This window comes from Ascaphus truei, chromosome 5 (assembly GCF_040206685.1).
Source record: "Ascaphus truei isolate aAscTru1 chromosome 5, aAscTru1.hap1, whole genome shotgun sequence".
NCBI classification, from domain to species: Eukaryota; Metazoa; Chordata; class Amphibia; order Anura; family Ascaphidae; genus Ascaphus; species Ascaphus truei.
In genome coordinates, this window is record NC_134487.1 from 77,277,780 (window position 1) to 77,295,088 (window position 17,309).

Genomic DNA, 17,309 nt, shown 5'->3' on the forward strand with positions numbered 1-17,309 from the left:
GGTATATAAAACGTCAGGATTCTTTATGCGGTTAACCTATTAGTACTTTGTGAGCTACAACCCTATGACCTGACCACCCAATTTATAAGGGACCCTGTATGGGATAACCATAGAATACAGAATGAGTTAATTTACAGCACAGCCATACACGCTCAGAACCGTCACTATTACCGCAAACTCAACACTTCTCAACTTACCCCAGTAGCCAGGGGTTATACATTTTGTCTCACAAGAGAGCCACGGCTCTGACTCTCTTAGATTATAGGTTAGGCTGCCCAACAGTAACTTGCCTTACATTGAGATAGATGTCAATTCACCCCTTCACCTCCAACAGTGATCATATCTGCAGTATCCTCTCTCAACAAGTACTGAACGGGTTAATTCACAGTGTAAACACACATTCCCAGCTAGCTCAAACTCCCACACCCACCACATGATGAATATATATTTATGTCAAACAGAGAGCTACTGAGCGTGGCAATTGTATATAACAAGAGACAGGGGGTGCCCAATGCTACATCCCATTGACAAAACATATATGATGAAAAGTATAAAGTAAAATACTTCCATAATAATAATAATAATAATATTAAATACTTGGTTATTTAGTTAACCCTTTGGCCAAAGCGTCATAAGCCTGCATACCAACGCCAAGGTATAACCAAATTAATGCAGGTCCTACACTTCACTACACTGTGAACCCTTCCTTTTACCTCTGTGCCACCTCCCCCCAGAGCTCACTCCTCCTCCTTCACTTTTTTTTAACTTGGGAGGTCATTTCATTGGCTGCAGGAACAAGACCCATAATGGTTCTTCCCCTCTTACAGAGGTAAAAGGAAGGGTTCACAGTGTAGTGTAGTGTAGTGTAGTGTAGTGTAGGACCTGCATTAATTTGGTTATACCTTGGCGTTGGTATGCAGGCTTATGACGCAAAAGTGAAGGAGGAGGAGTGAGCTCTGGGGGGAGGTGGCACTTACAGAGGTAAAAGGAAGGGTTCACAGTGTAGTGTAGTGTAGCACCTGCATTCATTTGGTTATACCTTGGCGTTGGTATGCAGGCTTATGACGCTTTGGCCAAAGGGTTAACTAAATAACAAAGTATTTAATATTATTATTATTATAAAGTATTTTACTTTATACTTTTCATCATAGCCTCTCTGACCTTCAACACATACTTCAGTCTGACTTTTTGAGACTCGAAAACTGGATTTCCCAAAAAAACTGTTTTTAAACACTGACAAGACTGTAACAATGGTATTTGGGACCAAGACTAAATTTGTAAAGCTTCCAGTGACTGAGCTCCTGATTAGAACCAACGCTAACACCACCCTAACACCTGTAACTAGTTTTAAATACCTGGGCTTATGGTTTGACTCCCACTTAACATTCGGGATGCACCTTAATACCCTGACAACCAAGACCTATGCCAAACTAGGGGTACTTTACAGGAACAAATCCTCCCTAAGTCTCCTGGTCAGAAAGCGTATTGCACAGCAGCTGCTAATGCCAATTATTGACTATGGAGACATAGTATATGGCTCGGCTCCTCAAACCCACCTTAGCAAACTTGACACCCTCTACAATTCAATTTGTCGTTTTGTTCTCCAATGCAAAACCAACACACATCACTGCAAAATGCTCAAAGAACTAGATTGGTCATCACTAGAGTCTAGGCGCAAAGTTCACCTTTCCTGTCTCACCCTCAAATACTTTCTGGGCAAGCTACCCAGCTACCTGAACAAGCTCCTCACCCCTACCACATGCAGCACCTATCACCTGAGATCAGACTCCAAAAGACTATTCATGGTCCCAAGGCTCAAAAAAGTATCCGGACGTTCCTCCTTCTCCTTCCTTGCACCCCAAAACTGGAACAACCTACCAGAGACTCTCATATCCACCACCAGCTTAAGTTCTTTCAAATCTAAGGCTGTCTCACACTTTAATCTGGTCTGTAACTGTTTCATATGCTCATAATATATATTTTCTTTAACAGTGCACGCAATGTCTTGTATATAATGTATACCTTGTTCATTTATGTAACTGTACTTGTAACCATGTATTATTTGTTTTACTCTGTGCCCAGGACATACTTGAAAATGAGAGATAACTCTCAATGTATTACTTCCTGGTAAAACTCAGCATTTTGTGGCTTAACTTTGTAGCCAGCGTTTTTATATTCTGTCTCACATGAGAGCCAGGGCTCTGACGGTCCTTACATCGTGGTAGATGGTGAATAACCTCTAGATCTCAAGCAGTGATCCTAATTGCAGTGTCCATTTCCAATACTGGTGACTGTGATACAATGAAATGAGCAAATTTGTTTCCTTTTGTTTCAGTACATGATACTTGCAACTGAACACTATCTAATACTAACCACCAGATAAGTCCATAGCCAGACATTTGCATCCACAGATTTTATTATAGCAGGAGAGCTACTGAGTCGAACTGGTTTATTTGTTACACACACAGTATATTCTCAAAGGTCTCTACTAACCTCAGATACAGGTACACTGTGCCTAGTTATATATCCACCAACAAGACTGTGCACCCACACTAGAAGTTCTATTTACCATTGTGGTTTATATTTCATATTTTTAGCCTTTTATTTTACTATCATGTCAATAAAACTATATTTTTAATTATATCATCTTTACATATCTGTAGTGCCCCATGTAAGGATTTCTTTGTCTCCAAGTACACCAGCGTACTTTTTTCCCTTCCTAGTCTTAACCACGATTAGGTGGGATTTATTCCCCACAGGGAAGCGTGCGACAACACCAGATGCATCATAAATCTGATTCACAAAGTTAAATGCCCAACATTAATACTCACCTTAGATACAGCTAAAGCTTTGACAGTGTGGATTGGGACTTTTTATTCACTGTTTTGAGCTCCTTTTGAATTGCGGGCAACTTCCTGACTGCGGTCAGGAGTCTATAATTTTCCGACAGCCATAGTTCGGGCTTCAGCTCACCCGATTTCCATTCAAAATGGTACAAGACAGGATTGCCCTATCTCCCCTCTCCTTTTTTCAACCACTGGCCAACTTGGTTAGAGGTAATAAATATATTTTGGGAATACAGGTTGAGGCTCACCAATAAAATAGCCCTGTTTGCTGGTGGTATCATCTTACTTCTAACCAAACCATTGGTTTCCCTCCCTAACTTGTTTGCTGTGTTGTCTAAGTTTGGTGATCACTAAGGCTTCCAAATTAACAACTCCAAATCAGAAGACTTGGGTTTGAACTTGCCTCTACAAGTGATCAAGATCGTTTTATTAACTGGCAAAAATCCTCCTTGACATATCCAGGTACAAACATAACTATTACAGTGGGGTCATCATACAGAACTAATTATCCCCAACTTATAAAAGCTTTGACTAAAGGTTTAGAATCTTAGGATAAATGTGCAATCTCTTGGATAGGGAGAATCCATGCAGTCAAAATGAATCTCCTTCACAAGATTCTGAATGTATTTCATACTCTGCCTAGCCCAGTCTGGATTCAAGATATCATCGATTTCCAATGGAAACGATCCAATTTAATTTGGGTTGGTAAAATGCTGAGAGAATTTTAGTCAGACTAACTAGATCTGGTCGGTTAGCCATACCATGTTTCCGCTCATGCTACAAAGAGGCACAAATAAGCCAACTTTGGATCAAGGTTTTAGAATTTGGGTGGACATTTGGGTGGACATTAAAATGGAAAATGGAAGAAGTACTGTAAGACCTTTGAGGTTAGACATGGCTCCTTTGGCTTCCTAAAATGTGTAGAACCAATAACTTTTGAACCTGATCATTTGCATTCCCTGAAAATCTGGAGATGCATTGAAAATCAAATGTAACTTGACCTTTCTCAATTCTAACATGCTTCCCCTTTTCGGCAACCCACAATTAGCATCGGTTATGGAGGGAAATAGCTTTCTATGGTGGCTGAAGAAGGGCCTTGTTCGAGTGGTGAACCTCTTTCCGGATGGTAAAGTCCAACCTTTTGAACTACTTAGAGAAAAACATTGGGCTCCTGCAGTTCATTTTTTTTAGATGCCTTCAAATAAGACAATTTATACAATTTCAACCTTCGCATATGTCCTCCTATTCAAGCACATATTATGAATTTCTCTGCAGGTCCTCAACTGTAAGTAACGGTTTCATTAGAACTTTATCCCTAACAAGATATATGGCAAATTTGCTTAAATGAGACATTGGGAGTCAGAAATAGGTGAGATACTGGACAAGGCGAAGTAGGATGAGAGTTGGGAACCAGTGGCTACAGCTTCCATTAACATGCTAACGAAAGAAAAGTGTTATAAAAAAATGTACAGATGGTATCTTTGTCCATCCAGATTACACAAGGTTTATAAATCAGTTTCTCCCATGTACTTCGGGAAATGTAGGCAATTGGAATGATGTTTCACACTTGGTGGACTTGCCCACAAATTGCTAACATATGGAAGCAAGTTTTTGCTTTGACCAATTAAATAATTGAGGTCATGATTCCTATGGATCCATGCTTACATAATAGACTACCATGGATCCACGTTACATAATAGACCATTCAAAATACAATACACATAGTCTTACAGTGACAAAATGTTGCATATCTGCAATATGGAGACAACCACCTCCAAAAAAATGGCTCAGATTTAGAAAATAATCTTGCATATAATGTACATGGAGAAACTGACAGGTTTCCTTGACGACACTCTCTCTAAATTTGGTAAAATGTAAAATGGGTAGAATGGTTCCTGATAGGTCTCTATTAACCAGATGTACATTCATTTGCCTCTACAACTCTAATTGTTATGACTTTCTACTCAGTGATTATAGGTAGACTGCTTCCTCCTTCTCCCTCACCCCTACACTACATTCCAGGTATTCTATGATTTAATTGGTACAATGTTCTATGAGCATGGTTTATTTCGTACATTACTTATGTATCCTCTTCCCCTTTTCTTCTTTCTGTACCCCCTAAATATTTGTAAAAGAACTTAATAAGTTATAAAAAAAATAAAAATTGTTTGGCATATTTGCAAGAAGTGAATTTAGGGATATGCCAGTATAAATGAAATCCGTCTCACCGCTTTTGTGCCATACGGTAACATATGTGAGACCAGATACATACTGTAGTAGATGAGGTTGAAAAAAGATATGCGTCCATCAAGTTCAACCGATTCTAAATTTAGACAACAGATACTTTATCCTATATCTACACTTACTTATTGATCCAGAGGAATGCAAACAAACCCCCCCCCCCCAGTGTCATATCATCCAATGATATCTCAGAAGGGGAAAAATAAATTCCTTCCTGACTCCAAGAATTGGCAGTTGGATTACTCCCTGGATCAACATCCTTCCTATGTTTACTTATTTGGTACTGTATATCCCTGTATACCTTTCCTTTCTAAAAAGATATCCAACCTTTTTTTGAACAAATCTATTGTATCTGCCATCACAGTCTCCATGGGTAATGAATTCCACATTTTAACTGCCCTTACTGTAAAGAAGACTTTCCTTTGTTGCTGGTGAAATAGCCTTTCCTTCAACCTTAAGGGATTACCCAGAGTCCTTTGTACTGCCCTTGGGATGAATAGTTATTTTAAAAGCTCCTTGTACTGTCCCCGAATATATTTGTATATAGTTATCATATCCCCTCTTAGACGCCTCTTTTCTAATGTAAATAAATCTAATTTAGGTCGCCTCTCCTCATAAGTTAGATTGTCCATCCCCTTTATTCATTTGGTGGCTCTTCTCAACACTCTCTCTAGTTCCATAATGTATTTTCTAAGGAGTGGTGCCCAAAATTGTACTCCATATTCAAGGTGTGGTCTTACTAATGCTTTGTAAAGGGGCTATTATGTTTACTTCCCTTCTATCCATTGCCTGTTTAATGCAAGATAAGATCTTGTTTGCCTTTGCAGCTACTGCATGACTTTGGGCACTATTGCTAAGCCTGCTGTTTACGAGCACTCATAAATCCTTCTCCATCAAGGATTCCCCCAATTTATCCCCATTTAATTTGTAAGTCACCTGTTTATTCTTGTTTCCCAAATGCATAACCTTAAATTTATCTGTATTAAACCTCACCTACCATTTACCTACCCAAGTTTCCAGTCTCTCCAAGTCCTTCTGGCGAGAAATTACATCCTGCTATGATTCTACTACCTTACACAATTTAGTATCATCAGCAAAGACGGAGACTTTGCTCTCGATGTCAACCTCATGGTCATTAATAAATAAGTTAAAAAGCAGGGTGAAAGGGTTAAAATAATATATGCCAGCTTTATTCTCTTCAGGGACTGAAAGGGTTAAAATAATATTCTAGCTTTATTCTCCTCATATAATCTGTTTTAGTTTGTCGCTTGCACAGAAGTGAAACCGCAAAATGTTCTGAGCAAAAAAGCTAATAACTGTTCTCAAAAATGACACTTCTGAGCGAGAGAAATGACACTTCGGACAGGATATGCAACTGCAAACACCTGCTAACAGGTCTGTACGCTCTAGTCTGACTAAAAATGGTTTATAATTATTAATGTGTACTAATGCCAACGCCCTTTTATGTTTCTGTATAAATATCCTGCGCGCACTAAAATAAATTTGAAGTGAGAAAGCAGCAGCTTTGTGTTCCTGTGTTCTTGCTTCCCGAGATCGTGCCGCCAAATCCGAGAGACCGTGAATATTCAGTGCCATGGCAAATCTCCCCGGGTCGAGTCTAGTGTGTGGTGTGCTTGCCCTATGAGCCGATCAGTCGGATCCACCACAAGACCTAACACAGGGGTCCCAGAACCGATCCTTGAGGTAATCCACTCACGACCTTAGCCCAACCTGAAAAAGTTCCATTTATGACAACCCTCTGTTGTCTATCCTTCAACCAGTTTTCAATCCAGGTGCATATATTTGTAGAGTCCAATTTGCTTTATTTTGTACACCAACCTCTTGTGTGCAGCCGTATCAAAAGCCTTTGCAAAATCTAAGTAGACCACATCAACTGCATTGCCCTGGTCTAAATTCCTACTTACCGCCTCAACGAAACAAATGGTTAGTTTGGCATGATCTATCCTTCATGCTATGTCTTGTTCACACATCACAACTTTAACTGTACTTGCACATGCCTGGACAACACAAAATAGCACCGATCTTGGTGATATAGCAGCTTGGTTTAAGGTTACAGACCCCAGATCTGTAGGATAGTTTTGTACCTAAAAGAAAACATTTTGATGAATGCTGATTGTCAAAAATTAAAATCTTTCAATATATTATAAAGTGCATTTTATCATTGTAATGGTGTAAACCTGCAATGCTGTTATTAAAAGTTTTTATTTTGTCTTTCTGTCTTGATACATTACACAGTAGGCAGTGGCATGTAAATAATTGTTTTTTTACGATCTTGTCCTCTCCTGAGATACGACTGTTTCTGAACTGTTACAAGCACAGCCATATTATTGATCCAAACCTTTTGCCTTTTGTTGTGTTGTTGAGGTCTAATTATTATGCTGCAATTGTTAGTCAAAAATTGGAAAAACAGTAATTATCAGATAGGATTTTGAATTACATGGACCAAGAGAATACCAATGAATTGACACACAGAGCGCAAATAGCCAAAAGTGTATTTTAGTGCGATTGCATCTTTTTGAGAAATTTGAGTATTGTTAAGTTGTTCTAAAAAAGGTATTTTGGGACACATACTTGTATGTGGAACTATCACTTTAAGGGATCTACTGTGGGACAAAACTGACGCAATGCTACTTCACAAAGACACTTTCAAGCACCAGGACAACCTGCAACCCCATTGACTTGATTAAAATATCTTATGGAGTAGCACTGCTTAGTAATTATGGCCAATAATTGTTGATGACAAATGTACACTTCTTCAGCTACCAAAACTAGTACCCCTTACTTTTTTCATGATAATTTCTTGTGATCAATCACAGATTACAGCTTTTTAATGCACTTGAACAGTAACAGCATTACTGAACATTTCAAATGTAAGACTTTTGCCTTTACTGGACAGGATTTTGTTTTCCACTGGAGTCATATAGCGTCTCTACTCTCTAAGGTCCATATTCAAAATAGTGAGCAGCTGTTGATGGCATTAACTTCCATTCACATGAATAGAAACTGGTACATTGTCAACACTTGCCCATATTGAATAAGGACCATGTGCCAATATTTGTGAGGGTCGTATTTAAAAATGTTACGCCAATTGGGTTGCCAGGTGTCCGGTATTGAACCAGACTAACTGGTGTTTTGCAACTCTGTCCAGTAAACAACTAGAGGTAATACTGGATATGTATGTGTCCGGTATTACCTCTCCGGATGTATTGACCTGACTGGCTTGCGGGCAGTGGCAGGCAGCAGTGCGAGGGAGCGATTTTGGGGGCTGCCGCCGTTCGGGAGCAGAGACTTAGCACAGCAGAGAGAGCAGTCGCAACCGCACTGCAGGCTCGAGCGGAAGAGGAGGCTGGCGCAGCAGCAGAGGATGGTGGGGACAGAGCCAACACCCTGGTGCAGCCGCCGCAGGGCGACTGAAGTGACAACTTTTGGTGGCACTGTCTGCCAGGAGTACCTCCACAGGTAAGACATGTTAACAGAATATGGGGGGAGGAGGGGGATATAAGGATGACTGAGGGGTGAACATGAGGAGGGTGAAAGACAATGAGGATCATGAAGTGGGTGAGAGAGGCTGAGAATGAGGGGTGATGATAGGATGAGTGGGGGTGAGAGAGAATGTGCGGGGAGTGCAATAATTTGGGAATTTGTGGGAGAGGAGCATCAAAGGGCTGCACCTTGGCGCTGCTGACCAAGTGTAACATTTGAAATACTGTAGTACAAATTGTATGATTTTTTTGCATTTAAAACCAGTTATTTCAATTGTATTTATAGTTCAATTTTAGATCAGTGTTGCTCGCGATGAGCCTGTATCACTGCAAGTAATTCATTTATATATGATCTAACCGTTAATTATTTTTTTTGTAAATTTCACTGAATATGCACCAATTTCCACCATTTCATATTCTGTTTCGTAATACAATTCTGGGGAGGGAGCGACTTTTCTTGAGCACTTTGCACCTTTCACCATTGTGTCCAATAGTTTTGGATGTCACCCAGCAACCCTATACGCCCCTTAAGGCCGCGCTTATAGTGGCTACGGCGAAGTGCTTGCGACCGCTGACATCACACGTCGCGATAGTTGCACTTGGTGCAGGAGAACTCTGGAGGGTGACAGGGGGCGTGGTGGAGGCGTGGCCCGTGACATCACATGAGCGGTTCGCCATTATTAGCTGAACCGCTTCACGTGACACTGTCACACGGCGGCCACACCAACACAAAATCCAGCGATTTTGGTCGCCATGTCGCTGCGCAGTCGCGCCTACTATGCGCACACATGCCGGACTTCATGCCTTTGTTTTTGCGTTGTGCACCATCTGCGCTATTATAAGTGCGGCCTAACTTGTGAGAAAGATCAGGTGCAACCGATGAACAAAATGCATCTTTTTTCAGGGATTACTGTGTGATGAATGCTGTATTCTTTTGAGGAAGGTAAATATTTAAAAAACAGATGATTTGGTGGTGAGGGGTACAGAGTAACAGTGATTAATAATTTACAAACCCAGACGTCCATTTTGTTATTGAATCAGCCTTACAAATAACCTATTTTTTCTGTTACCATAGCAACAATATACAACGTATCATTGGTGTCTGCATAGCTTTACCACCTGTTTGACAACGTTTGTTCCACCTAGCATGGTATCGTGGCACCCCATCTATGTGATAGCAATAGCACTTCAGCTTGTGTACAGTATACTGGCACGGTACACCCAGCCGGTGGCACAGCAATGCACATAGATAAGCGCGCGCTGGTCAAACAGCAGCGCGTGGCCACTCACCAGCTCACCCCCCCCGCGTCGTTTGCCAGGTGTCGGGCACGAGCCATTTCCCAGTGCACGCGCTTTTGTGATCCCGGGCATGCCGGCGCGCGCTCTGTTGGAGGGAGGCTGTGAGTGTGGCGCGCGCGCAGGATGCTGATGGTCTGATCTGAAGTCTGCAGAGGCGGCTCGGTGTGTGTGAGCTTGCGGGAGCTCCGGAGGGCAGAGCAGCCTCAGGGAGAGAGCGTTATTATCAATACACTGCACCCGACGCCAGCCATCACATCCAACCATCAGTGCAAGCTGGCAGCATCCCCCAAGAGGTAAGGGGAGCATGCATACTCCTTGTAACCCGCATTAAGGCTGAATGTACCTGCACACAGTGACTTGCACAGTGTCTCTGGGTGGGTGGGGAGTTGAGCTGTCAGTGGTATTGCAATGTCCCCCCAATGAGATAGATGTGCTGCAAGGCAACAGATGCATTTTTTGGGGCGACTTAAAGGCAGCAATCCTTTGATTGTGGAAGAACTAGCGCTGTACAGTACATTTACTTTATACACAGCACAGCAGCCGTGGTCATACCCCTGCAGTCTCCGATCATCCCACCTTAATTTATGTCTTATGTAAGAAATCGATCTCTTAGGAACTTTAATGACCTCCATCCTGGTTGCAATGTAAGCGATGGGCCATGCATGGAGTGCAATTAAAAACGAGGCGATCGAACCCCCTCCCCCCCCATCAACCCCCCATACAAATGTCCTGATTTACGGAGTCATTTATCTCTTATTAGGAAGTTCAATGCTGAACGTGCGCTGATCTAAGTACAAATGCGGTTTCATACGAGCATGTGAATATTAATATGGGGCGATCGATCACTGAGCAGCTTAATTACACACACATCTGATGAGCGGTTTCCTGGGGGGATAGTGAGGGTCGCTGTACTTCTAGCGAGCTCCTCATTTGCATCGAGTATGTAACGTATAACAGCAGCCACCCTGCTCCATCACTGCTGGATGTTTCCATCACTGCTTCCCGTGCAATGTTGTGAGCTACACTACATTACAGTACAGGAGATTAGTGGGTTTTACCATTTGTCACTGCACTATACTAGAGGCGATGACAGAGGGCCTGTAAGCAGGAACAGTGTGGTTTTCAGGTCCTTCCACAAATCTGATCAAGCCAATAAAATGATGTGATCCCAATTTTCATCTAATTTGATCAAATTCGAAAGCAAAAGATGGGTAAAATGAGATACAAAAACCCTGCTAGCAGCCTGGGGCTTTAAAAGGTTGCTCAGCCTGTATACACCAAGTGGCATTACCAATGGATGCAGTATAGGATCTCACTGATCTGTACTACTCTATAGCATTGTGTTTTTTTTTTAAACCTTTAGTTAAGGAAACCCTATAATTATATTATGAAATTCTGTGGAACCCCAACCCTCTCTAATAGTGTCGGAGATCAGGTGCATTGTAAATTCTTTGTTATTTGGTACCATTTTCCAATGACCTGAATATTGCAGGGAAACCTTTAGGGATGCCTGTGGAACCCCTGTTGAAAAACACTGGTATAGCACCATATAGTTGGTTATTTCCCTGTGCTGCAGCTACCTGGCTGGCAGTCTTTGTGAGGGGTGTTGGACAGTAACAAGGAGACTTTTAATGATGTGGCAATGGTACTACAGGTGACACTTGCCTGTGACTAAGTGATTTGAAGCAGCATGCCTCACATACTATACTCTAAAAGATGAAACCACCGATGATGACTATGGTCCATCTTTGATTTAGAACAACAATATAGAAATAATGTAGTTGAATTGCACTAACAAGAAAATTACATTTTTATGCTGATTAGAATGTACCGTAAATAAATAATAAACAATTTATAATGTGTATGGTATATGCTTTCAATAATGCATGTCACTTCTTGAGACATCTATTTCCCTGCTTATGATCAATCCCTGCCCTTTATTTTATGGCTTTATAAAGGTTATCCATTGTGCTGCCTGAGGGCAGTGAGTTGCCTGTTTGAAATGCCTATGGTTTTGCTACCCTACTCATCATGTTATTGGCTTTAGAGAAACTCGTTTTTCACAGCCAGACAGACTATTAGCAGGTTGCTGTAGCCGCTCCATCAGAGAAAAATGTTAGTCCAGTTCCTGCTACAGAGGCCAGAAACACATAAATGCATGACAGACTCATATAGCAGGACATGGGTTAAAGGTTACTGGATTTAGCTGAAACTCAATTTTGTGACCATAATCAAGTCTTGTTTAGTGTTGTCATGTTCTCATTACATATACTGTTGTACTGACAGTGCGTGCAGTGCTGTATAGGATAAGCATGGAAACAATGTGACATGCAGAGGTATTTTAATATAGAGGACTTCAGATACAAATGTACAGATAGAAGACATAAAAATAAAAAAAGTGGGTCTGCTCAAAATCTATATGGGGACTGGAACTAGAGGTACGGAGACTGTAGCACCCCCCTGGGTTTATACATTTTTACATGATATATGTATGTTACTGATTTCGTATGAACAGCACCCGCACCCCAAAAAATAGTTCCTCCATGCCTGTTTATAATCTATACATTTATCCCTATACCTTCACCTTTCCCTTCTCAATGTCTCAAGTTGTCTTATCTGTGTTCTGTCTGCCACTCCCACCTCTGCTAATACAGCCATGGACCGCAGGGTGTTCTCACAGGTGATGTACTGTATCAGTTTATCTCCCAGACACAGAAAGGAAAGCAGGCTTTTGGTCTAGACAGGATTCTCAATTTTACTTTGTTGATTGATAACAGCCAAAGTGCAGTTTGATGGTTTCTCTAAGAGATGTAGCACATTCAGCCCGTCTTGTACACATTAGCACATTAGCGTAATAGAATATTCTGTGTCCTCATTCACAGTGAGAAGGTTGATAGCGTAATGTTCTGCAGTTTGTTGCCGGCTGTGTCTTTAGTGTTGTGAATAAGCAGAAATGTAAAATGCAAAACAGCTGCTGCAGAGCAAAATATTGGTGGCTTGTTCAATGTCCAGCAGCAACTGGGTTAATAATACAATCCATGTTATGCAGGCACCTCCATGAACTTTGGCACTACAGTACCTTGTTTGCACAACAATATTAAATACATTACAAAAGTGGGTGAGTTAAATGTGTGTGCTTTTGATCTATGGTTGATGCTGGTATCTTGTATCGTATGAATTGATGACCGAAGTGAAGTATAACATGTCATGTTAACATTAGTACATACAGTATGCAGAACTAGCTTGTCATGTTAACACCATTAGCACATATGAAGTAACAACTAACTGTCTGGTTGGATTTTTTTTATGTTGTCATGCTGCTATTTTATTTTAGAATGACAAAATAGTTTTGTTATGCTGTTTAAAAAAAAAAAGTTACAGCTTTTGATGTCTACTTGTAGCTTTTTCTTTAAAAGCCAAGGTAGAAAAGCTATCTCATTCCTGATTCAGTGACAGCTGCTAAATGTTAGTTACCTCTCTAAGTTTCTGTAACCCTCCTTGCCCGGCTTCTAGGGAGAATACATTGGTGTACAATATCTGGCTCCTCAGCATACGTTACCTTGACTCAAGATGCTGGATTCAGGTGGCCCAGCGATGAGGTAGCAATGGTGAAAATAATGGGTGGCAGGAACTTTTGTAGTAACAACATCATCTTTATTCGTTATACCCTTTTTAACCTGGGCCCTTACTGGGATCCTGGACGGTTCTAAGCAGTTGAAGATTGTACCCCTTTCCTGTTTGGGAACTGCCACTTCCACACTGAGACAAATACTTGTACGGATCTGTGGGTAGAGCCGATTCGCCGACACCCGGGAACTCTCTGTCTGGAACCCTCTGTGGCGTTTCGTTTTCCCTTCTCTCGCACCTGCTGGATTCTGCTAGAACTGTCCCTATCTACAACATAATAATAAATAAGAGGGGCATTTCTATAACTTTATGGACATATCCTTATCTACTCTTCCCAAGGCTCCTCTACTCTTGTCCTCCAGGAACCTGCCTTTCCAGAATCTTCCTCCTATCCTAAATACTCCAATGTGATGTTAGGATCCCTATGGCAACACAGGGTGGGGTCCAGTTTACACATTAACCAGTACCTGCAGTAACCCCTTAGGAAGCAACAATTTTATAGAAGACAAGTTACTGGAAAAAACATGAAATTGTCAATTGCTTCAGTTGGTAGTCACTGTTGCACATTGAAAGCGTTGCTGTCCATTTCAGCACTGACAAGGTTAAAATGACTAGTTATGTTCTCCATCTTTAATGTAAAATCCCAAATACAGTACTCTATTCTTAAAAAAATGTCATAGCACATTTTGTATAAATGTTTTTAACCTCTTTGCTGCCACATGGGCTAGCAAACATCACCCTTTTGGCAGCGATGGGCTGAAGCTCCATATACTGACCCTGCATCTATTTTAAGGCTTATCACTGCAGAGATAGCTGATTGTATTGTTGGGGATAGATCACGACTCTACAGGAATTCTTGGCTTTCCGTCCATAACATAAGATTCAATGAAGACACAGCGCCTGTCTCAGAAGAGGAAAGGGGATGTGACTTTGTAAATGGTTTCTATAGAAACAAAACTGCTTGTTACATTAGAATACCTTAAAAATGTCTTTAAAAATGTTTTTAAAAAATAAATAAAATGCTATTTTCTCATAGTACAGAACTGATTTATTAAAAAAAAACCCACCCATGTAGGATATTGTTTGAACTGCAGCTTTAAACTAAAAACAGCTTCATGAACAACTTTTTTCTCAGTGTTGGTATTTTTAGTGTATGTTTCATGCACTTACACCACTTCCTGCATTTACCAGTTTGTCTGGCACAGCAGCTAGCCCTCATAGTGCGGCCATTTTCGAAACCTTCTCCTGAAGAGAGTCAAAATGTTGATTGTTTTGCAATAAACTTTATTTATTTTTATGTTATTTAAGTGCCTGCTTCCAACTTTACTGTATTCGAGTCCCCAGCGGTTTGCACCAAGGCGAGATACTATTTCCAGTGGAGTGTCGAGAGAGACGCATTAGCGTTTCAGTTCTAGCAAGGACCTTTCTTCTTATTTTTTTTTAATATGAAAGGAGGAAGGAGCAGAATAAATGTCAGGCTAGATGTTTCTTTCTGACTCACTGCCTGATCCTCTATTTAGCTTTCAGGAAGGCACTGCAAATTGAGCATATACTGTAGGCCCACACAAAATGTGTTCATACATGCACAAACACCAGGGCATCTCTTGTTAGCTAGAAGGCTTCTAAAGTTTTACGCCTTTTTCCTGACGTATTATCATGCACTTGCAGAAACAAAAGGCTACTGTAGTCCATTAAAAGACTTATTCTGTAGTATTACTTTCAAATAGTGGTCACTGATAACAGTGTTTGAGACACACTGTCTATGTTTATTATATGTAAATCATACAAAATATGAAAGTCACTGGTACGTGTTGCGCTGCAGTAACCTCTGGTGCTCTGAGAATTGACCACTTAAATGGAGATGGCGATGGAGAAGGAGAAGGAGCAGCTCAGTGAGTAAAGACACTGACTGGCACTGAGTTTGAAGCAAGGGAGCCTGGTTCAATTCCCAGTGTTGGCTCCTTGTGACCTTGGGCAAGTCACCTTATCTCCCTGTGCCTCAGGCACCAAAAACATAGATTGTAAGCTCCACGGAGCAGGGACCTGTGCTTGCAAAATGTCTCTGTAAAGCACTACGTAAAAAACTAGCAGCGCTATACAAGAACATTCTATTATTATTAAATGATGGGAATGTTTGCAATACATGGAAGATCTATCCATCAAAAGAGACAAACCACAATGTTTACCTCTCACTGCCTTACATGTACATTTTATTATAGGTTTGTTGTTTATGCTCATGGAATAGTAAAAACAAAATAAAATGACTGCTATGTGTCAGCTATAGCTAGTATCCAGGTTTTCCCATGTACACAACTCACCCATTAATTAAAGAGTCACATGGTTCTAGCAGGTTCCCTCAATGTGCTGCCCTGGAGCAGAAAATGAATTATGCTGCTGCCCTTCACGCTAGATGTGGTTATGGTGGTCGAGAGTTTTGTGTGTTACAATGTGTAAGACCCATGCCAAAATCTATATCTGTGCTGCAGTAGTGGAAAGTTTAAGTTTTGGAACAGAAAATCCATTGTAAGATTGTACTGTTTATGGTTTTCTAAGCAATTGAGGCTAGAACAGAATAAAAGCACTCAGCCAAGTTATTTTCATTGTTTATTTTGTAATTTAAGATGTATAAATTGTTTTTCAGGTTTTATTCTAAAAGGTGTGTTTCAAAGGGCACAGTCCACATGGCAAGAAATAACCGACCCACTGTATAAACTGCATTTGCAGGGAAATATAGTTTATGTCGCTGAGAATAGTATAACTGTGAGAGCATTATGTTGCATTGATTGCTTTGATGTACTAATGAAGGCATAACTTCCTATTGCTTCTGTATTTAATGATATGTTGTTGCTCAAGCTTCAAGAAGGGAAGTATGAATGGGAATTCACAAGGTTGAGTGGGCTCAGAAAAACGCAAGTGAAAGAGAAACTTATTGACGGAAGCCATTATAGTAACACATCGTTCGAAGAAAAGTATATTTTGACCAATATTTACATGTCTGTAGTGCTTCAGAAGTTTTAAATCTTTAGCACGTTTTTCATTAACATTTAAAACGTTTGATGCCAGATGGATGACCTAGCAGCTAATTGGTTAATTTTAAGACAATAAAGAACGGATTTGCATATGAATTTGTCCACTGTGTTCCCTTTTGTGGAGAAAAGGCAGAATACAGAGTGCAAAAGTCTGCCTGTGAAAATGAAACCAAGAATATCTGTTTTTGTAGTCTTTGCAAGTACAAATGTGTGTTAAGTATAATTACAGCAGCAGATACTTTTATCCTTAACTTAATATACTGAGCTCTACCCAGCCCTGTGCTAGGTCATTTCTACCATGTTAAATGTCTAGCTTAGTAGAATAAGATCAAGCTTTCAAATTATAATTACAAAGTAATTTTCTGTAAGGCGACTTGGTGTCACCATAATTGAACCATTTTTTCTCATACGTTTCAAAGCAAAAATAGAGGACTCTTTCAGAATTTCTTTGAAATGCTGTTTAAATTAGAAATAGAAAAGATCACAGCAAATTGATATTCAGAGTTAAAATTACAGAATCGGTATCAAAAAGCAATGATAAACAAGCATAGTTTGCATCTCAATAGAGAGGGAATTCCTCTGTATTGTTCACGGTCATCCTTTATGTTTAATACTTTTATGTCTTTTACTTGCCTGGAAAAGCAGCGACTCGAATGGAAAAAACAAGATATTTTAATCTCCATTTAACATTCACTTGGTACTTAAGGGTGTGACCATGGTACAAACCTTAAACTCTTTTTGAAAAGGTCTTGAATAACTATAAA

General features: G+C 40.4%; 1 protein-coding gene across 23 annotated transcripts in view; it reads left to right on the forward strand.

Annotated features, from left to right (window-relative positions):
• The first annotated feature begins 9,969 nt into the window (after positions 1 to 9,969).
• Positions 9,970 to 17,309, forward strand: part of NRCAM (neuronal cell adhesion molecule) — a 258,232-nt gene continuing 250,892 nt past the window's right edge. For 15 of the 23 annotated variants that reach the window (XM_075600041.1, XM_075600049.1, XM_075600055.1 and 12 more), the window contains exon 1: positions 9,970 to 10,182. The gene's annotated coding sequence lies outside the window, so the exon portion shown is untranslated. The remainder of the gene's footprint in view (positions 10,183 to 17,309) is intronic. The other 8 variants (XM_075600059.1, XM_075600067.1, XM_075600053.1 and 5 more) reach the window with 3 other exon arrangements.